The 23,687-nt window shown below is 32.1% G+C and overlaps 1 long non-coding RNA gene across 3 annotated transcripts in view; it reads right to left on the reverse strand.

Annotated features, from left to right (window-relative positions):
* Positions 1 to 5,860: 5,860 nt before the first annotated feature.
* The window catches only part of LOC135119708 (uncharacterized), a 56,600-nt gene continuing 38,773 nt past the window's right edge, over positions 5,861 to 23,687 (reverse strand). Inside the window, exons 1-3 of one of the 3 annotated variants that reach the window (XR_010278342.1) lie at positions 13,713 to 14,075; positions 13,277 to 13,383; positions 5,861 to 5,988 (exon numbers count right to left, since the gene is read on the reverse strand). This is a non-coding gene — a long non-coding RNA (uncharacterized LOC135119708). The other 2 variants (XR_010278343.1, XR_010278345.1) reach the window with 2 other exon arrangements.

Genomic DNA, 23,687 nt, shown 5'->3' on the forward strand with positions numbered 1-23,687 from the left:
ATGTATTTGCTCATCCCCCCTAAAAAAATTATGACGTCACCACAAAATTTTGCTAAATAAATCCTATCTAAAATGTACAGAATGTGATGAGTCTTTTCATGTGATTTATCATTCCATTCATAGTTTTTGGATTTGCATATACAGGGTGACCCAAAAAAATTAATGAATGGGTGAATGTATTTTATTGATTTAATTAGGAACTCCAGAAGCGAATGTTTTGAAATCTTGCAAATGTTTTAAGGTTATAAAGAGGATAATAAATTTTTAGTCAAAATATATTTGATTATCTTCTACAAAAAACTGATGACGTCAGCTCAAAAGTTTGCCGAATAAATCCTATCTAGAATCTACAAAATATGATGAGTCTGTACTTGTAATTTATCAATCCATTCATCTTTTTTGAATTTGCATATTCCGGGTGACTCAAAAAAAAAAAATGAAATCTACTGCGAAAAAAAAACATAATAGACATGCAGTCGTCACGTTTCCGACACCGAAGAAAGTACTGGTTAAACTCTTTAGACCAATTTTTTCCAGTTTCCTTGGTTTCCTTCACTGTTGCTCCCTCAGTTTTAGAACTTTTTTTCTAATCACACATAAATCCCAATAATTTAGTCCAGTTAAATTAGCGATCAACCTCGGAATGAGAGATAATAAGCTGAATTTTCGTATATACCTTCATTTTAGCGTTCTAAAAGTTGTCTCAAAAGTCTCATAAAATCTCGTGTCTGCGTCGTAAGTTATTTAAGGTCAAAGGTCAAGAAAAACATTTTTTTGCGATTATTTCGGTTTCTATTGCTCCAATGATGTTAACATCTAGTATCATAATTGTAGAGCACACAATTTGGGACAAATTTTGTTTGAAACATTTTTTGATGCACTCAATCGTTTTTGAGCGCTCATCCGTACGTACTGTGATGCAATCAACCGTGAATATCTGTGAATACTACCTTGAATTTTGAAAAATTTGTATTATTTATCAGTTAATACATTCCATTTAATAACATTTTACATATTTTCAATACATTCATTTAATGATACTTACCTACTTTGTGTAATAAAAACTCTTTAAATGAAATATTCATGGTAGGTATATCTTAATTTATTGAAAGTAGGTTTTAAGTAGAAAATAATTAAGTACTTTATCTTTCAAATGTGTAAGTTTTTAGATATTATTATTACATAATATATTATACTTATTATATTATTATATATCTGAAAGTTATATTAATTTTTGCTTCCCGAGCGTAAGCAAAGGAAGTATTGTAATCGAGTCCGTCGCTAACTCGAATGCCTTGAAATGTTGCAGATATTTTAAGGCTATAAAGAGCATCATAAATCTTTATAAAATATAATTGGTTATCCCCTCCAAAAATTTAATTACGTCAGCTCAAAAGTTTGCCGAATAAGTCATATTTTTTGGATTTGGATATACAGGGTGACTCAAAAAAATTAATGAATGCGTAAATTTATTTTACTGATTTATTCAGGAACTACAAAACCGAATGCTTTGAAATCTTGAAGATGTTTTAAAATTATCATAAGCATGGTAAATTTTTAATCAAAATGTATTTGGTCGTCCCCCCTAAAAAAAATATGACGTCACTACAAAATTTTGCTGAATAAATCCAATCTAAAATGTACAAAATATGGTGAGTCTCTTTTTGTGATTTATCAGTCCATTCATATTTTTTGGATTTGCATATACAGGGTGACTCAAAGAAATTAATGAATGCGTAAATTTATTTTATTGATGTACTAAGGAACTACAAAACCGAATGCTTTGAAATCTTGAAGATGTTTTAAAGTTATCATAAGCGTGGTATGTTTTTGATCAAAATGTATTTGCTCATCCCCCCTAAAAAATTTATGAGGTCACCACAAAATTTTGCTGAATAAATTCTATCTAAAATGTACAAAATATGATGAGTCTCTTCTTGTGATTTATTATTCCGTTCATATTTTTTCGATTTGCATATACAGGGTGACCCAAAAAAAAATTTAATGCGTGAATGTATTGTATTGATTTAATCAGGAACTACAGAATCGAATGTTTTGAAATCTTGCAGATGTTTTAAGGTTATAAAGAGCATAATAAATTTTTAGTTAAAACATATTTGGTTATCTTCTCCAAGAAACTGATGACGTCAGCTCAAAAGTTTGCCGAATAAATCCTATCTAGAATGTACAAAATATGATGAGTCTGTACTTGTAATTTATCATTCCATTAATATTTTTTCAATTTGCGTATACTGGATGACTCAAAAAAAATGAATGCGTAAATTTATTTTATTGATTTACTCAGGAACTACAAAACCCAATGCTTTGAAATCTACTGCGAAAAGAAAACACAATAGGCATGCAGTCGTCACGTTTCCGACATCGAGGGAAGTACTGTCTAAATAAATTCTTTAAACCAATTTTTTTAAAGTAAATTTTAAGGAAGTAAAACGAGTTAATATATTTTAATTTTATCTTTATTCAGCAGCTATACATTTCTTACGACTGAAATTGAATAGCAGTGAAAATCTATAAATCTTTAATAAATAATTTAAAGAACAAAAGTATTAATTTTCTTCTTCTTCACCGTCATCTTCTGGACGTTCGGGAATTTGTGTTTCATCGTCATCATCTTCGGTGCCCCGAATCGTTGTTTCCAGACCTTCCAGTTGTAATCATGATAGAAAAATAAGTATTTAAAAACGAGAACAATTTAAATGCGCATTAGTTTTAATGAAGTGTGAAATAAGTCACAGCATTATTAAAAACTTTTCAGCACAGAAGAAACTATTTCAGCATTTGTAAAACTGAAAGGGGAATAAATAAACTAATGGCAGAGTATTTTTTCTATTTGTGCAATAAATAATGCAATTTAGAATTATTTAATTAAATTGATCATTCGTTAAAATAACTGTTTCTTTAATAAATCAATTTGTATTTGAGAAAAAATAAACGAGCATTTCAAATGTTCCCTAAATTACTAAAAATGTGCATTAGTTCACAGGAAAGTGGACATTACACTCCCACTCTTTAAGGGACGTGTCATGTGCTTCACTTCGCGCCAGTTTGGCAGGGAAGGAATCCGCCCTTCTAAAGCCAAAAAAGCATTAATTATTATTCAATAAATTAATAATGTTTAGTAATTGAGTTTTTTGATGAAAGAATATTTTTTTTAAGTTTCTTTTTTAATTTTTTCCAAACTTTTAATTTGTTTAGCTACTTTTTTGCTATGAATATCTTGTGTTTTTGTTAATTTTGTATGCATTCATAAAACACATTTTAATACAGCAGGTCTATTTTTGTTTGTTATTTTCAATACAGTTTCAATAATGCACGCAGTACAGAAAATCATTGCCCAAAACAATAATTTTATTATTCCAATTTGCACTTAATAGAATGCACAAAATGCAAAAACTTATGGCGCAACATAGTAAATTTAATGCACAAATGTTATTGCGCACAGTATAAAATTTAATGCACAAAGTATTAAAAATAATGCACAATTAATTACGACCCTTTAAAAACTTACACATTTTAAAGATATAAATAAATTGAGATATACAATAAATATTTCATTAAATGAGTTTTTAATTACACAAATTAGGTAAGTATTATTCTATGAATATATTGAAAATATGTAAAATGTTATTAAATACAATGTATTAATTGATTAAAAATACAAATTATTCAAAACTCAAGGTATAGTATTCACAGATATTCACGGTTGATTGCATTACAGTACGTATGGACGAGCCCTCATTACCCTCTATCTTAAAAACGATTGAGCGCATGGAAAAATGTTTCAAATAAAATTTGTCCCAAATTTTGTGCTCTACAATTATGATGCTAAATGTTAACATCATTGGAGCAATAGAAAGTGAGATAATCGCAAAAAACTGTTTTTCTTGACCTTTGACCTTGAATAACTTACGACGCAGACACGAGATTTTATGAGACTTTTGAGACAATTTTTAAATGCCAAAATTAAGGTGTATACAAAAATCCAGCTCATTATCTCTCATTCCGAGGTTGATCCCTTTTTTATGCTAAAATGACTGGATTAATTTTGAAAACTTTGGATACGACATTTTTTATTTGGTATAAAAAAAGCTAAGAATAAAATAACTTAATTTATAAAAAAAACTAGATAAAAATTCACAGTACCAGTTTTCAATTCTGATGCCCTTATACACAAATATATTATTCGTCCACAATCAATTTAAAGTTGAATTTTAAGCCACACTTTATGAATTGTTATACATATGTATAATAAAGAAATAATTACACATAAGTATTTAAAAAAGTTAATTAATAACAATTTTAAATTAACGTTACAATTTTGGTAAAACTTTCGAATTTGTCACTAAGGTAAAAGGTATACCTTCTTTGTGTGTGTTCATTATGTACAAATCTATGTAAAGTACTCCAAAAGCTATAAGATTATATGACTATCATAAAATTAACCCATTGTGTCGAAGTTAAGTTGTTTACAATAGAAAAGGTTTTAAGGTCGTAAATAACGTGTCCACTCCAGCTGACCGGCTGCTGTTGGTTCGTTCAGGGGTGACTTTCACTAAATATCTAACTACCCACTACTATTACCTGCAGCCACAAAGAGTTCCAAAATAACCAGTCGCTTTGAAAGCTGGCCCTGTAAAATGTGAGCAAGAAATGTTTAGAAGACGATTTATTGCCAACCCGTAAACTTAGTGCAAACCACACAAAGGGGGTATTTATTTGCGGTTAACTACTTTTATGATGATCATATAACCTTATAGCTTTTGGGCTACTATACGTAAGATCTGAATGCTGACGGGAATTCATGCGACCCTACGCAGGTAAAATATAGCGTTGATGGGAATTCGGGTTAGAGATTAAGTTTATGGTCGGACCTGACGGGAGTTAGGTTACCTCTTGACAATCAACTGGTGAGTCTAGGAAAAATAGTAAAAAAATTCCTTCTCATATTTTGGTGGAGTTACAATTATTTTAAAATTGTTTTTTTTTTGCTACGGTTAACAACTAAACTACACATTCATTATCACAATAACTAGTAATAAAACTTTTAGTTAGTATTTCTCTCGCCCATGGCCATGTTTAATTACCATTTCAGTTAGAATGCACAAAAATATGGTGTGTTGTTTTGTAATAACAATGTTTGCCTGATAAAAAATGAAGGTGGATTTCACCCAGCATCGTTACTAAGAAACCAGAAAGTAGGCCAGGAGTATTCCCGCATTAGGTGTGTGCAGTGTTGTCAATTTTACTTCTATAAAATTACGTTTTTTTCGTAATCTACATCATAAAAATTTTTTTATTATTTTTTCGGGACGACACATGCAGACCTCAGAGGTCAATGGTCTAACGGTAAAAAGCAATGGGGCTGCTGGACCAGTTTGACCTCATTTGAGCTGGGTCTAGAAGCCGTATTATATACCTAACTTCTCATCCGTAAGCACAGCATTGAGGTATTTTTTATTTTAAGCGACAAGCGACAATCATACACTATTCACGATGAATAACACGTTTATGTGCATAAGACCGCCCGAGATGCAACCACGAATGACGTCACCCCGTGCTCGCATTTTCTGTTTGATTTCGAAGTTATTTATAAAATTAGAAACAAGTCGTTTACATTTCAAAAAGCAACATTTTTTAATATCTTTTAAGTTAATATGTCTTAACCATTTCACTACCCCTTTAATTTAAATCAAAATTTTGGTAAGACTGTTTCTCATTTTTTCAAGTATTCCGTCAATTAATCTAAAACTACAGTATTATTTTACACTTTTTCTAGTGAGCTAGTGCCTTCCTTTAAAAATTAGAATTGTACAATCACATGAAATCAACAACAAAAAACTTATTTTCATTAATTTATTAAAGATAAATATTTGTATCTAATACAATTCCCAGTTAATCCTATTAAAGGAAAATTTCTTATTCGGCTGAATACATTTTGGGGCTTCTGGGACCAAATTATGCGGTGATCTGGAAAAAAAACAAAATAAATTATACAGAAGCCGTTACCATAAAGCAAGTTAATACTAGCAGCGCAGTATAGCAATTTACTTGTGAACAGAAAGAGCTTTGGGGTTCTGAAGCTATTTAAAAAAAATTGGTGCAAGGTTACTTCGACAGAACTTCCCTCGCCCTTAAAGTACAGTCTAACAAATCCCGCTTCTTTGAAAAATTATACAAAATTTTTGTTTTCTGATAACTTTTATACACTAAAAGCCAGTGGTGTAAATGACACCTCGTTTGCGCCGTGCGGTTGTAAATTCCAAGCACAAAATGAAATATATTCAAAACAAATAACAAACGGAAAAAATCTTATCAGTGTACATGCTTAACCTCGTTTGTTTATGTTTACACATGGAAAGATTGTCACGTAGAAATTTGTTTGATTTGAATGAGTGGTGTCCTGAAAACAGAGGACTAAAATGAATAATTAGGCCATTCGTATTTAATCATGGTTAATTAAAACGAGGGTATTCTCACATTTTTTAGAAAATGAAGTTCTTAATCTGATCAATAAAAAACAAATACAGGACATTTTTGTAGCGGGGCAATTTAAAAAAAATTTGCGATGACATTGATGACATGATGTAGTGTAATACTAAAAATAAAAGTTCTGTATTCCCAAATTTTTGGGGAAAATGAATTGGGTCGTCTTGAATATTGATTTATAATAACTAAAATAACGAAACAGTTTACTGTCGTATGCTGCATGTATTAGAAGAGGCGACTCAAAATCATTTATGATAAGCATTCTTAATTTAAGACAACAAGCCGTATCACTTGTTGAGATTATACACGTAAAAGTCAAACAGAGAAACTGTAAACTATACCGATGCTCGCCCAGACCTTTTTTTTATAATTCACAATTCGTTGATTATAACTTGTCTATACCACATTCACGGAACCTAGTCAGCGCAACAAAACAAATGCACGTCTGTAATGTTAAAGTAAATGTAGATAAGTGTGCTACGCCTATGTTTCAAACGAGTTTTTACTTTACAAAATTTTGTGCCAACCAAATTAGGTTGGTGCAATGTAATATTAATAACAACAGTATTGTATCTCCAATGTCGGAAAAATGGAGTGAACTATTCCTAATTTAATCAATAAAATAAATTGACAAATTCATTAATTTTTTTGAGCTACCTGTTAAGCAAATCTAAAAAATATGAATGGAATGATAACTGACAAGTACAGACTCATCATATTTTGTACATTTTTGATACTCAGCAAAATTTTGGGGTGACAATTTTATAGAGGAAATAGGCAAATACATTTTATTTAAAAATTTGCCATGCTTATGATAACTGTAAAAGATCTCCAAGATTCCAAAACATTCGGTTTTGTAGTTTCTGATTAAATAAATAAAATATATTCAGGCAGTCATTAATTTTTTTGAGTCACCCTGTATATGCAAATCTAAAAAAATATTTTATGAAGTTGTTGCTCGTGAAAAATGAACAAATGCGTATGTAGATGCATTTTACAACATTGTCATGAAAGTTATTACTTACTGATTAAATTGATTATCGAAGAATAAGCATGCCCTCGCTTTGTCATCTAATCTCAGTAGAAGATGTAATAAAAACTTACTAAAATCTCGACACCAGCAAAAGACTCGTAAAATATATTGCGCAATTTACGTATTTATTCCGTTTAATTTGTGCTATGAATATAATAATCATCACACTGAATAAAATCATTTCAATTAGCGCGAGTAAATCCCTAGCTTGATGGGCCCCTAGGACTTGACACGATGCTGCCGATGGAGGTGTTAAAGAAGACGAGCTGTTCGAAGGGATTCATCTCGGGGATCTTGGATACGGCCTGAGTGTAGTCGAAGATGACTCGTGTGACGGGGTCGCGCACTACGACCAGGAGTTTTGTGGAGGGATTCACGTGCTGCACCCAGCACCAATAAATGGACCAATTTGTGTATTTATTCTGTTTAATTTGTCCTGCAATAATCATCACACATCACACTGGACGATAATGGTGTAACGATAGACCGCACTGGGAGCATGAATGAAACAGTGTCGTCTTCAGCGACAAGTCCAAGTTCTGCTTATGAAAATCAGATGAATGAATCCGTGTGAGAAGGCAGAGAGGGGAACGAGGAAATTTGGACTTCATTCAAAGGGGCCATACAGGATTAACACCAGCAGTGCTGTACGTCCGTCTGTCCGTCTGTCTGCGTCCCGGATTTTTATTAGACAGATAATCTCCGAAAGTACTGGACCGATTGTTGTGAAATTTTGTAGTTATATTAGGAATATCATGTAGATGGTAAAACGCTAACCAAAATTTGTCTAATCGTCGCCACCACCAATGTGATGACGTCACTTCAAAATTGTACACAGTAAATGGGTTTTAAATTGTATAAAATAATATAGTCCTAACATGTAGTTTACGGCTCCGAATTGAGTTTTTACCCGAAACGTCCAGATTTTTGGAAAAAAAATCAAAATTAGAAAACAACATTTTGCAATTTAATTTTGAATCTGCTAATCCCAATCTTTTGAAATGTTGCAGATGTTTTAAGGCTATAAAGAGCATCATAAATCTTTACTTATTTTTGCTTATCCCCTCCAAAAAATTGATAACGTCAACTCGAAAGTTTGCCGAATAAATCCTATCTAAACTGTACAAAATATGATGAGTCTGTACTTGTAATTTATCACTCCATTCATATTTTTTGGATTTGCATATACAGGGTGACTCAAAAAAATTAATGAATGCGTAAATTTATTTTATTGATTTACTCAGGAACTACAAAACCGAATGCTTTGAAATCTTGAAGGTGTTTTAAAGTTATCATAAGCATGGTAAGTTTTTGATCAAAATGTATTTGCTTATCCCCTCTAAAAAATTTATGACGTCACCACAAAATTTTGCTAAATAAATCCTATCTAAAATGTACAAAATATGATGAGTCTTTTCTTGTGATTTATCATTCCATTCATAGTTTTTGGATCTGCATATACAGGTGACCCAAAAAAATTAATGAATGGGTAAATGTATTTTATTGATTTATTCAGGAACTCTAGAACCGAATGTTTTGAAATCTTGCAAATGTTTTAAGGTTATAAAGAGCATAATAAATTTTTAGTCAAAATATATTTGATTATCTTCTACAAAAAACTGATGACGTGAGCCCAAAAGTTTGCCGAATAAATCCTATCTAGAATATACAAAATATGATGAGTCTGTACTTGTAATTTATCATTGCATTCATATTTTTTGAATTTGCATATACCGGGTGACTCAAAAAAAAACCAAATCTACTGCGAAAAAAAACATAATAGACATGCAGTCGTCACGTTTCCGACAGCGAGGGAAGTACTGTCTAAACTCTTTAGACCAATTTTTTGATACTCTTTTCCGCACCACCTATGAGGTAGAGTATTATAGGCACGTTTTTACGTGATATCTCCAGTAAACTTATTCCAATATTACTATTTATTCCTGTGTGTGTTTATATTAGAAGGGCAAAAGATTTATATGAATTACACATGCCGCGAATGCAAATAAAAAATTTTAATTGTACAATTTTTACTTCCCGAGCGTAAACAAAGGAAGTATTGTAATCGAGTCCGTCGGCCGACTCTCTACTTTTACGTTTTCTCGATCTTTCATGACCCCTAGAAGACGAAGAAATAGGTCTCCCATTTCCGTCTGTCTGTCCGTCTGTCCGTCTGTCCGTCTGTCCGTCTGTCCGTCCGTCTGTCCGTCCGTCTGTCCGTCTGCCGTCCCGGATTTTTATTAGACAGATAATCTCCGAAAGTACTCGACCGATTGTTGTGAAATTTTGTACTTATATTAAGAATATCATGTAGATGGTAAAACGCTAACCAAAATTTGTCTAGTCATCCCCACCACTAATGCGATGACGTCACTTCAAAATTGTACATAGTAAATGGGTCTTAATTTGTATAAAATAACATAGTCCTACACATGTAGTTTACGACTCCGAATTGAGTTTTTACCCTAAACGTCCAGATTTTTGGAAAAAAAATCAAAATTATAAAAACATTTTGCAATTTAATTTTGAATCTGCTAATCCGAATGTTTTGAAATGTTGCAGATGTTTTAAGGGTATAAAGAGCATCATAAGTCTTTACTCAAAATATATTTGGTTATCCCCTCCAAAAACTTGATGACGTCAGCTCAAAAGTTTGCCGAATAAATCCTATGCAAAATGTACAAAATATGATGAGTCTGTGCTTGTGATATATCACCCCATTCATATTTTTTGGATTGGCATATACAGGGTGACTAAAAAAAATTAATGAATGCGTAAATGTATTTTATTGATTTAATCAGGAACTACAGAACTGAATGTTTTGAAATCTTGCAGGTGTTTTAAGGTTGTAAAGAGCATAATAAATTTTTAGTCAAAATATATTTGGTTATCTTCTCCAAAAAACTGATGACGTCAGCTCAAAAGTTTGCCGAATAAATCCTATCTAGAATATACAAAATATGATGAGTCTCTTCTTGTGATTTATCATTCCATTCAAATTTTTTGAATTTCTTAATACCGGGTGACTCAAGAAAAAAAAAATGAATGCGTAAATTTATTTTATTGGTTTACTCAGGAACTACAAAACCGAATGCTTTGAAATCTACTGCGAAAAAAAAACATGAAAGGCATGCAGTCTTCACGTTTCCGACAGCGAGGGAAGTACTGTCTAAACTCTTTAGACCAATTTTTACTTCCCGAGCGTAAGCAAAGGAAGTATTGTAATCGAGTCCGTCGGCCGACTCTCTACTTTTACGTTTTCTCGATCTTTCATGACCCCTAGAAGACGAAGAAATAGGTCTCCCATTTACGTCTGTCTGTCCGTCTGTCCGTCTGTCCGTCTGTCCGTCCGTCTGTCCGTCTGTCCGTCTGTCCGTCCGTCTGTCCGTCTGTCCGTCCGTCTGTCCGTCTGTTGTCCCGGATTTTTATTAGACAGATAATCTCCGAAAGTACTCGACCGATTGTTGTGAAATTTTGTACTTCTATTAAGAATATCATGTAGATGGTAAAACGCTAACCAAAATTTGTCTAATCATCCCCACCACTAATGCGATGACGTCACTTCAAAATTGTACATAGTAAATGGGTTTTCAATTGTATAAAATAACATAGTCCTACACATGTAGTTTACAACTCTGAATCGACTTTTCACCCGAAACGTCCAGATTTTTGGAAAAAAAATCAAAATTATAAAACAACATTTTGAAATTTAATTTTTAATCTGCTAACCAGAATGTTTTGAAATGTTGCAGATGTTTTAAGGCTATAAAGAGCATCATAAATCTTTAGTCAAAAAATATTTGCTTATCCCCTCCAAAAACTTGATGACGTCAGCTCAAAAGTTTGTGGAATAAATCATATCTAAAATGTACAAAATATGATGAGTCTGTACTTGTGATCTATCACTCCATTCATATTTTTTGGATTTGCATATACAGGGTGACTCAAAAAAATTAATGAATGCGTAAATTTATTTTACTGATTTACTCAGAAACTACAAAACCGAATGCTTTGAAATCTTGCAGATGTTTTAAGGTTCTAAAGAGCATAATAAATGTTTAGTCAAAATATATTTGCTTATCCCCTCCAAAAAATTGATGACGTCAGCTCGAAAGTTTGCCGAATAAATCCTATCTAAACTGTAAAAATATGATGAGTCTGTACTTGTAATTTATCAGTCCATTCATATTTTTTGGATTTGCATATACAGGGTGACTCAAAAAAAATAATGAATGCGTAAATATATTTTATTGATTTAATCAGGAACTACAAAACCGAATGCTCTGAAATCTTGCAGATGTTTTAAGGTCATAAAGAGCATAATAAATGTCTAGTCAAAATATATTTGCTTATCCCCTCCAAAAACTTGATGACGTCAGCTCGAAAGTTTGCCGAATAAATCATATCTAAAATGTACAAAATATGATGAGTCTGTACTTGTCATTTATCACTCCATTTATATTTTTTGGATTTGCATATACAGAGTGACTCAAAAAAATTAATGAATGCGTAAATATATTTTATTGATTTAATCAGGAACTACAAAACCGAATTCTTTGAAATCCACTGCGAAAAAAAAACATAATAGGCATGCAGTCGTCACGTTTCCGACAGCGAGGGAAGTACTGTCTAAACTCTTTAGACCAATTTTTTTAATATTTTTTTAGATTTGCCTATATACCTAGGTGGCCCAAAAAAATTAATGAATGAGTCAATTTATTCTATTGATTAGATCAGTCTCGACTCACTCCATTTTCCCACAAATTTTTGGAATACTGTTATTTTTAGTCTAATGTATATTGATTTACGTGTCCTTGCAAAATGTTGATGATTTCATCACAAAATTGTGTTCCTAAAGTAAAAATTTAACTCGAAAATGCTGGATATGTTTCATTGTATTTTCGGTGCGAGGAAAGTTCTGTCGAAACAATTTTCCACCAATTTTTTTTGCTGTTATATTTGAACATAAACAGTTTATTTTATATATTTTTAAAACATTATAAAGAAAATAAAAAGTTGTGTTCGACTGAACCTTGTGGGTTTCTCAATCTATTTTCCGCAGCATTTTAAACTTTCAACTCAATTTCTTTCAAAACACATACAAATGGATTTCGATGGTTATTTCCCTGTGCCCTTCATTTGAAAATAAATAAGCTTATCTGGTGTTGTTTACCGATTTGCATTTTATGACGGACTCCCTACAGTGACCATAATCTCTCCTCTCTTGGGTCGCTACCTGCCGTGGATCGGTACTTTGGGTTGCATAGTTACAAAAAATAATTCTTCTCACTGAAACCGATTTTGCGGGCGACGACTGGGGACCCTTAAGCTTAAATATATACTTTAATTAATAGACAACCATTGAAATATGCTGTACTGATGAAACCTAAGAAGGCTGCGTCTGCAGTCTACAGATGTTTAGTGTGTTGTCTTATTCTTTACTTGACTTCAACCGATTCGGTAGTTTCGGAGATTATCTGTCTAAAAAATTCACAGACGGCAGAGATATTGACAGACAGACAGATGGAAAGCGAAACCCATTTTTTCGTACTCTAGATATCATGATGCATCCATAAAATATGAAAAGAGCCAGTCGCCTGATGGACTCAATTACAATACTTCCTTACCTTACAATCGGGAAGTAAAAATCTAAATCACGAAATCTATATTGCTGCTAAAAATTAAACGAACCTGATGGTGAATATGCTTATACTTTTTAATTTGCTCAATACCAACCTTGCATCTGAATGAATGTCGGATTCTGAAGTTCTTTATGACCAGCGCAGAATATTTGCCTCGTGGAAGATGCGCTCAGAGTTGTCATAATGAAGTTTTGCCAACAGCTGCAAACAGTAAACAAATGATAAGATTATACGAATTGAATCGCAATAAGCATGACTGTGTACGTAATTTTATGTATTTAACCACTTCTAACAATTTTTACGAATTTTCAACATTATACCTTCGATTAAGTGTACACGTTCCAACAGTGCAAATAGTTGTTTACTTATTTTCGTTGAGACAGTTGGAATTCAAAATGTTGTTGCTTCAGGATGGCGAGTTATTGCGACGTTTTATTGCGATATATTTACTATAAATCTAACCTTGTAACCGAAAATACCATATTTGAGAAATTGTAGGTGCGATTCACCAATTATCTAGACACACTCACCTAAAGTAAAAATATATTATATATATATATCTGCTGAACTGCCAAAAAGTGGGCGCGTGATTTTTACACTGCGCTATAATTTTCATTAATTAATTAAACACATTAAAACTATGGGTGGTAGTACACGTAGTGCTAAACAGTTGCCTAGTGTTACCGACGAACTTCGAAATTTAATCGAGGAAATAGTGCAAGAAAAAACACGGGAATTAGCCAAATACACTGACGTCATCCGAGGTCATCAAGATGGCAGCGTTTGACAACTAGCCGGTTTTCTCATAAGAGTCAATGCTAATATTTTCGGAATTCATTTAAATTTGAGAGTGTGTCAACTGTGTTTTTATAGTTTGGTAAGTTTGTTACAGTTTCTAGACTGTGTAGATATTTGTAAAACGCACCATAACGTTTGAATATGCTTAAAAAATAATGTTTTCCAATGTGATGTACAGGTTAACTTCGATGCATCTTATATTATTTGTTTTGCAAATTAATTCTTTGTTAATGTACATCAATGTTTTTTAAATACACTAGCATCTTAATATTATAATATTTTGTATTTTAGGAGAAAATGCCTGAATTTTGTGCTGTTGTGGGTTGCGCAAATCGAAGCACCAGAAATGCGGACAAATTTTATAGTCCTTTCGCAGCAATTAGCAACAATAATGGTAAATATATAAAGGATGGGGAAAAAGGCGGAAGCTTTGGTTAAAAGCCTTGAAACGAGTGGATTTAACGAAGCCAAAGTAAAGTATTCCTATGTTTGTTCGGATCATTTTATTTTAGGTACAGTACCTACCTATTAGATTTACAGTTTCTAACAAATTACTACATTGGTGCTCTTTTAGGTAAACCTGCAGATTTGTCGGATGTGGACCATCCTGATTATGTTCCATCACAAAATTTAGGATATCAAAATAAATCCACGCATAATACTTGTAATGTTGAAAGACACAGTTGTTTAAAAAAGAGAAAATTGAATAAATGTCTCTAGACTTTTGAAGGCACGAGTTTTATTGTGGGTTATTTTACTTACTCTAAAAATAAAAAAGTTTAGAATGGTATTCATTGTTATGGTAGGGACATCGTCTAAACACAAACTAAAATCACTTGCACTCATTGTATAAGGATCTACGCCGTTTAAATTGTTTAACTTTTGTACATATCTGTTTTTGTCTTTGACGGAAAGACATGGTGCATAATCACTTAAATTATCCATACTTTAAAAACCAATCACACACCTTCACTTAAACCCGTCACAGTAACCTCAAACGAAAATATTAATTTTCAATTTCCCGCTTAAAACACACGGATGTATTTTGAATGACGAGGAATTCAGACCAAAACAGTGTTCTGTATTTTTATTTTTATTATGTATTTCTAAACTCAAATCGCCAAAAAAAGCACCCTGCTACACAGAAAAGATATGAAAGAAGCTATTCACGTGTTTATATTCTAAATAAATATCCACACTTTTAAATAAAATGCGAAAATGTTAACATTGTCGCTTATGGAGTTTCACGGCGCTTGTCAAACGCTGAGTTCCCGCCACAACATGACGTCACGTGTTATTGGCTAATTGACGCAAGAGCTGGCACTTCTTCGAAGGGAGATTACCATGCTTCGAGACACGAATAATGTTCTGGTGAAAGAAATTAGTGAATCCACAGCTGCAGTAAGTAAATTACTCCAGAATCAGGTCTTAAAGAGTAATGAAGCGAAATGTGAAGGCACTCTGTATCTAAATCCAGAAACTGATACTAACATATTGCAAAAAACCAATCATGAAAATGACATCGATAAGAACTATGTAAAAATGCCAAGGAAAGACCAAAATAGTAGCAGAAAAACTAATACCGGGAATTATAAAATCATTGGAACCAAAATGCCGAACGCATTGGATACAAGTATCAGCGATGACCAAACTTTTAGCGCAGCGGCTCGTAAAATGTGGATATATGTAGGTAGAGTGGCCTTAGACACAAACGCTGACCAAATAAAACGTCACTTGAATTCAAAATTTCCCGACAAATCTTTTGTCATAGAACCACAACCAAGGCATGAGGAAGCACGAAGTCTAGCTTTTAAAGTTGGAACCGACGTGGATTTACTTGACCAAATTTACAACCCAGAGATTTGGCCCAAGAGTGTAATATCAAAAAATTTATGTTTTTTTGAAAACGACCTGAAACCAGTGCCCATTTCGAAAAATAATGACAACCAAAAAAGAAAACTCCAATACTATACAGTAGGGAACGAGGTTATTACACTACTACATTACTAGAGTATCATTACATTACTTCAGATTCTTTTAACTTTCTTTATGTAGTATATCCTGTTTCCAAAATCTCAAGAAGTTAGGGTTATGGTAATTCAATTCAATCTGGATGCTTAGGGTAAAAACTCAATAAACAACAAATGAAAAAGTATGTTATTTTTTTTAATTTATATAACATTTATTGCTGTAAAAGTTGGAGATGACGTTATATGATGAGGAGGATGATTACAAATGTTGGTCAGCGTTTTATCAACCGGAAACGAGAGACCTATGTTTTCGTATGATAAGAGTCATGAAACGTTGACAAGCCATAAAAGTAGCCAGTCGCCCGATGAACTTGATTACAATACTTCATTAGCTTACGCTGGAGACATAAAAAAAATAAACAGTAACATTTGGATTTAATAGCTTTTGATATCTGGTATACCTAAACAGTGAGTGAATTTTACGCGGCTATTATTACCATTACATATAACCATCAACTTAAATTAATTGGTAAAAAAATTTACCCATAAATAAGTTATTGTAAAGTTATTTTCATTTACACGCGTATAATTGCACAACAATAATTGTTAGACAAATAGAATGATAAAGAAAGGCAATGTCATATTAAAAAACAAATTACTCGTTTCGATGTAAGGTACCTTATATAAGTTAACAACATACATCAGGTAAAATTCTAATACGGAATTTATTCTTGAAGTAAGTCGTAAATTGTAAATAGCTATAAATTCGGAAATAATTCTTTTTAAAAGATACAAGTCAAAAATGTATTAGGCATGATTGTCAAGAAACATTCCAATTCTGTTCCAAATTTGCAAGCATTTTATGTCAAAAGCTGATTTTTGTAAACGTTCCAGTATTGATTTAATCAGGAATTACAGAACCGAATGCTTTGAAATCTTGGAGATGTTTTAAAGTTATCATAAGCATGGTAAATTTTTTATCAAAGTGTATTTGCTCTTCCCCCCTAAAAAATTGATGACGTCACCCCAAAATTTTGCTGAATAAATCCTATCCAAAAAGGTACAAAATATGATGAGTCGGTACTTGTGATTTATCACTACATTCATATTTTTGGATTTGCATATACAGGGTGACTCAAAAAAATTAATGAATGCGTGAATTTATTTTATCGATTTAATCAGGAATTACAAAACCGAATGCTTTGAAATCTTGGAGATATTTTAAAGTTCTTATAAGCATGGTAAACTTTTGTTCAAAATGTATTTGTTCATCCCTCCTAAAAAAATTTATGACGTCATCCTTAAATTTTGCTGAATAAATCCTATCTAAAATGCAAAAAATATGATGAGTTTGTACTTGTGATTTATCATTCCACTCATATTTTTAAAATTTTCTTAAGAGGTGGCTCAAAAAAATTTATGAAGTCAATTTATTTTATTGATTAAATTAAAGGCAACACTTATTATTAGTATTACATTGGACCAACGCAATTTGGTAGACACAAAATTTTTTAAAGTAAAAACTCGGTTGAAACATAAGGGTAGCACGCTTATTTACATCGACTTTAACATTACAAACGTGCATTTGTTTTATGCGCTGACTAGGTTCCGCAAATGTGGAATAGACATGTTTATAATCAACCAATTGTGAATTTCACCGTCAAAAATTAAAATAAAACCCAATGTTTTATATAATAAGCGGAAGTCGAAGCAATAAAACCGATGGTCGTTTTGTTTACAGTTTCTCTGTTTGACCCTCACGTATGCTGTTACGCTTGTCATCTTAAATTAAGAATGTTTATACATAAACGATTTTCAGTTGCCTCTCATATTACACACCGGCGCCGTATACGTGAGTAAATTGTTTCGTTATTTTATTGATTATAACAAATCAATATTCAAAACGACCCAATTCATTTTTCCGAAAATTGGGGAATACAATAATTTTATTCTTAGTATTACACTACATCTATCCCAACTGATATACTTGTCCTTGCAAAAATGTTGATGACGTCATCGCAATTTTTTTTTAAATTCCCACTACAAAAATGTAATGAGAAAAAAACACAATAGGCATGCAGTCGTCAAGTTTCCGACAGCGAGGGAAGTACTGTCTAAACTCTTTAGACCAATTTTTTGGTTTTCGTAAGTTAACTTTTTCGGTGCTAACCACAATTATGAATCCAACACCTGAAAGTGCATTTTAATTTGACTAGGGGAGACTTACTCCATGCACCATCAACAATCACCGGATTGTAAGGTACCCCATCGCTATCTATTTCTCCTGCCTCAACGGCAACTCTATATTCTCTCTTTACATTTTCGGTTAAGATGCTGTGGGAAACACAGTCGAAGGCTTTCGTGAGGTCTAAAAATTCAGTACACGCAAATTCTTTAGCTTCAAAACTCTCATTTATTTTATCGACTAAAGGCATTAATTGCTAAAGTAGTGGATCGTTTAGATCTAAAACCGAATTGTGAATTGTTAAAAAGATTATGTTCTTCTAGATGTAAATTCAATTGCCTTTTTAGTACTAGTTCGAAAATTTTTGCAAAAATTGGAAGAATGGAAATAGGTCCAAAATTTTCTGGATTATTTTTGTTCCCCTTCTTATAAAGGGGAACAATTTTTGCAACTTTCAAAAAATCTGGAAAAACGCTACATCTAATGCACAGGTTAATTAAATTTGTTAAAGGTCTTAATATATGGTACCGAATGGTTACTAGTATTTTTTTGTTTATGCCATAGATATCTCTGCCTTTGGTATTCTTTAAATCTGTAATAATGTCGTTTATTTCAATAAAAGAAGCTTCTTTAAAAGAGAAGTTTAAATCCTTTTTGTTATTCAAAAATTTTCTATAATCTGTATGACATTTTGGAAGATTCTTTACGATATTCTCTGCCAAACTTGTATAAATATATGTTTTGCAGTTACTTACTTGTTCACGTTGGTTATTATTATTAATAAGCGACCACATTGCTTTAATTGGATTATTCGATTCTGAAATGAATCTGTCATGTGCTTCTTTTTTTGATTTCATTATTTATGAACGATAATATTGCCTATATTTTTTAATAAATGCTTTTAATTGTTCCGACGGATTCGTTCTGTTAAATTCTTCAATGGTGCAAAGAACTTCACGCATATTTTTTAGGTCTTGATTGAACGAATGAATTTTCGATTTTTTATCGTTTATTTTAATTTTTTTTGTTCTCAGTGGAAAACAGCGTTCTATGTTGGAAACAATAGTCCTAATGAAATTATAAAACTGTAACTCTATACTATTACTGTTGTGATGAAATACCAAATTTGAGTCTAGATCTTCCATGTATGAATGTAACTTATAGAGTCCGATAGAAGTAATAGGTCTATAGTTTATATATTTTGTTATTTGAGGAAGACTAGGTATACTGAAACTGAAAGAAAGAAAATCATGATCTGAAAAACCAATTTTTATAACTGAAGTTTTAGTTTTTGCAATTGTAAAATTGGTGAATATATTGTCTAAGCAGCTGTTTTTCCTAGTTTTATTATTATTTGTTGCTGTTAAACCATAGGAGCTAAAAAAATTTAACATTTCTAGAGCTTTTTTATCAGGTTCATGAAAATGAACATTGAAATCACCTGCAATTAGGATATATTTATTTTTTGTCATTAAAATTTGCAAAACACGATGACACTGTTTCATAAAATGTTTTTAAATTACCTGAGGGAGGTCGATAGACTGATATCATTACAAAAATAAGGCCTTCAATAGCTGCAATTTTACAGTGGGTTTCTACAGATAATGTACAGACGTTGTTGACGGAGCTGAAATATTCTGTTTTATCATTACAACAGTATATGGCTACACCCCCATGGCACGTTACAGATCTACAAAAGAAGGATTTTAACGTAAAATTTTGAAATGTATATGCTGAAATTTCATCATTATGGAGCCAATGTTCATTAATGCAAATAAAATCTACATTTTTACTTCCCGAGCGTAAGCAAAGGAAGTATTGTAATCGAGTCCGTCGGCCGACTCTCTACTTTTACGTTTTCTCGATCTTTCATGACCCCTAGAAGACGAAGAAATAGGTCTCCCATTTCCGTCTGTCTGTCCGTCTGTCCGTCCGTCTGTCCGTCCGTCTGTCCGTCCGTCTGACCGTCTGTCCGTCTGCCCCCGGATTTTTATTAGACAGATAATCTCCGAAAGTACTCGACCGATTGTTGTGAAATTTTGTACTTATATTAAGAATATCATGTAGATGGTAAAACGCTAACCAAAATTTGTCTAATCATCCCCACCACTAATGCGATGACGTCACTTCAAAATTGTACATAGTAAATGGGTTTTCAATTGTATAAAATAACATAGTCCTACACATGTAGTTTACAACTCTGAATCGACTTTTCACCCGAAACGTCCAGATTTTTGGAAAAAAAATCAAAAATATAAAACAACATTTTGAAATTTAATTTTTAATCTGCTAACCAGAATGCTTTGAAATGTTGCAGATGTTTTAAGGCTATAAAGAGCATCATAAATCTTTAGTCAAAAAATATTTGCTTATCCCCTCCAAAAACTTGATGACGTCAGCTCAAAAGTTTGTGGAATAAATCATATCTAAAATGTACAAAATATGATGATTCTGTACTTGTCATTTATCACTCCATTCATATTTTTTGGATTTGCATATACAGAGTGACACAAAAAAATTAATGAATGCGTAAATATATTTTATTGATTTAATCATGAACTACGAAACGGAATGCTCTGACATCTTGCAGATGTTTTAAGGTTATAAAGAGCATAATAAATGTTTAGTCAAAATATATTTGCTTATCCCCTCCAAAAACTTGATGACGTCAGCTAGAAAATTTGCCGAATAAATCATATCTAAAATGTACAAATGCTTCGAAAACTTGAAGATATTTTAAAATTATCATAAGCATGGTAAATTTTTTATCAAAACGTATTTGGTCGTCCCCCCTAAAAAAGTTATGACGTCACCACAAAATTTTGCTGAATAAATCCTATCTAAAATGTACAAAATATGGTGAGTCTCTTCTTGTGATTTATCATTCCATTCAAATTTTTTCGATTTGCATATACAGGGTGACTCAAAAAAATTAATGAATGCGTAAATTTATTTTATTGATTTAATCAGGAACTACAAAACCGAATGCTTTGAAATCTTGCAGATATTTTAAGGTTATAAAGAGCATAATAAATTTTTAGTCAAAATATATTTGGTTATCTTCTACAAAAAACTGATGACGTCAGCTCAAAAGTTTGCCGAATAAATCGTATCTAAAATGTACAAAATATGATGAGTCTGTACTTGTGATTTATCATTCCATTCATATTTTTGGATTTGCATATGCAGGGTGACTCAAAAAAATTAATGAAGGCGTGAATTTATTTTATCGATTTAATCAGGAATTACAAAACCGAATGCTTTGAAATCTTGGGAATATTTTAAAGTTATTATAAGCATGGTAAACTTTTGTTCAAAATGTATTTGTTCATCCCTCCTAAAAAAATTGATGACATCACCCTTAAATTTTGCTGAATAAATCCTATCTAAAATGCAAAAAATTTGATGAGTTTGTACTTGTGATTTATCATTCCATTCATATTTTTTAGATTTTCTTAAGAGGTGGTTCAAAAAAATTAATGAGGTCAATTTATTTTATTGATTAAATTAAAGGCAACACTTATTATTAGTATTACACCACAACCAACCCAATTTGGTAGACACAAAATTTGTTAAAGGAAAAACTCGGTTGAAACATAAGGGTAGCACGCTTATTTACATCGACTTTAACATTACAGACCTGTATTTGTTTTATGCGTTCACTTGGTTCCGCGAATGTGAAATAGACATGTTTATAATCAACCAATTGTGAATTTCACCGTCAAGAATTAAAATAAAACCCAATGTTTTATATAATAAGCGGAAGTCGAAGCAATAAAACCGATGGTCGTTTTGTTTACAGTTTCTCTGTTTGACTCTCACGTATGCTGTTACGCCTGTCATCTTAAATTAAGAATGTTTATACATACACGATTTTCAGTTGCCTCTGATACGTATACGTGAGTAAATTGTTTCGTTATTTTATTGATTATTACAAATCAATATTCAAAACGACCCAATTCATTTTCCCGAAAATTTGAGAATATAATAATTTTATTCTTAATATTACACTACATCTATCCCAACTGATATACGTGTCCTTGCAAAAATGTTGATGACGTCATCGCAATTTTTTTTTAAATTCCCACTACAAAAATGTAATGAGAAAAAAAACACAATAGGCATGCAGTCGTCAAGTTTCCGACAGCGAGGGAAGTACTGTCTAAACTCTTTAGACCAATTTTTATCTATTAAAAATCCATCAAGTTCGTTAATTTTTTTTTGTAAAGATTGAATATTTAGATGTAATAATAAAAAGTTTGATCCAACATCACAATTATTAGGTAAAATTTTATGTTTATTGCGCTTATTATTTAACGTCAAACGCTTTTTCCGCATTTTTCGTACATCGTCCTTGTTAGTAGTCTGTTGAGTTTCTGCAAAGCTACTTAAAGACTCCTGCTCCGTCTTTTCGAAAAAATCTGAATTGAAATTTCTTCACAATTACGGCAGCCGGCCAATTTTCCGGTTTATAGAGCTCACTTAGTAATTCAAAATTAGCTCCTACCTTAAAAGACATACTACGTGACTTTGGTCTTTGTGGCATAGCTTCTATATCAAAATCATTCCCTGGGTATTTCAATTGCAAGAAACTCCTAACATCCTCAATGGTTGTCCCAGTTTTTACCTTCCCTACATGTACCCACGCACACTTTAAAGCTGCACTGAAGTTTACTGGATTTTCTTCACTGCATTCTGCATTTCCCACAATGAATCTATTTTTTATACCATCTGTCTTACGGTCATTCGTATCCATTAACTGGTTCGATGTCGATTTGTATTTACGTTTCTTTCGATTCGTACGCTGATGGTTTTTATTTTCGGTATCATTTGTTTTTATCGTTGTGTCGATGATGGTGTCTGAGGAAGTTTCTAGAATTCCTAGTATTTCTTGTTCTTCCTCTTCAGAACTAGCATCTTCGTCATTTTTGTTCATTTGACATGAACATTTCAAATTTCGATGTTGATTTTCCTGAATTAGTTGGCAAAAATGAAACAATATGGCTTAGATGCAAAAAGTGTTGAGTTAATAACTTCATACTTAACAAATAGGTCACAGGTAGTTGTCACTGAAAATAAAATATCGGCTAAAAGGAAAGTCACTGCAGGAGTACCGCAGGGTTCAATATTAGGACCGATTTTATTTCTTTGTTACATAAATGATTTGCCTCGATGTTCAAATATAAGCTCATTTGTTTTATTTGCAGATGACACGACAATTAGTACCTCCAGCACAAACTTGCAGGAATTAAAGTTACATTCTTCTATTACTCGATCCAATGTAAACACTTGGTGCACAGCTAATCAATTAATTCTAAATCATGATAAATGTAAACGTTTAACTTTTAGTTTAAGACCACATCATGAAGATGACACGTTAAGTACAGCGGAAAAATTCTTGGGAGTATATATTGACAGAAAACTTTCGTGGGAATCCCATATTGACTTTTTGGCAGCAAAACTCTCAAAAAATATTTTCTTACACAGGAGTATGTATGACAAAGTCTCACAAAAAATTCTTATTACAGCGTACTACGGACTTGTTCACACGC

This window comes from Zophobas morio, unplaced genomic scaffold, assembly GCF_036711695.1.
Source record: "Zophobas morio isolate AGI-343-1 ecotype UQ-CSIRO unplaced genomic scaffold, CSIRO_AGI_Zmor_V1 ptg000283l, whole genome shotgun sequence".
NCBI classification, from domain to species: domain Eukaryota; kingdom Metazoa; phylum Arthropoda; class Insecta; order Coleoptera; family Tenebrionidae; genus Zophobas; species Zophobas morio.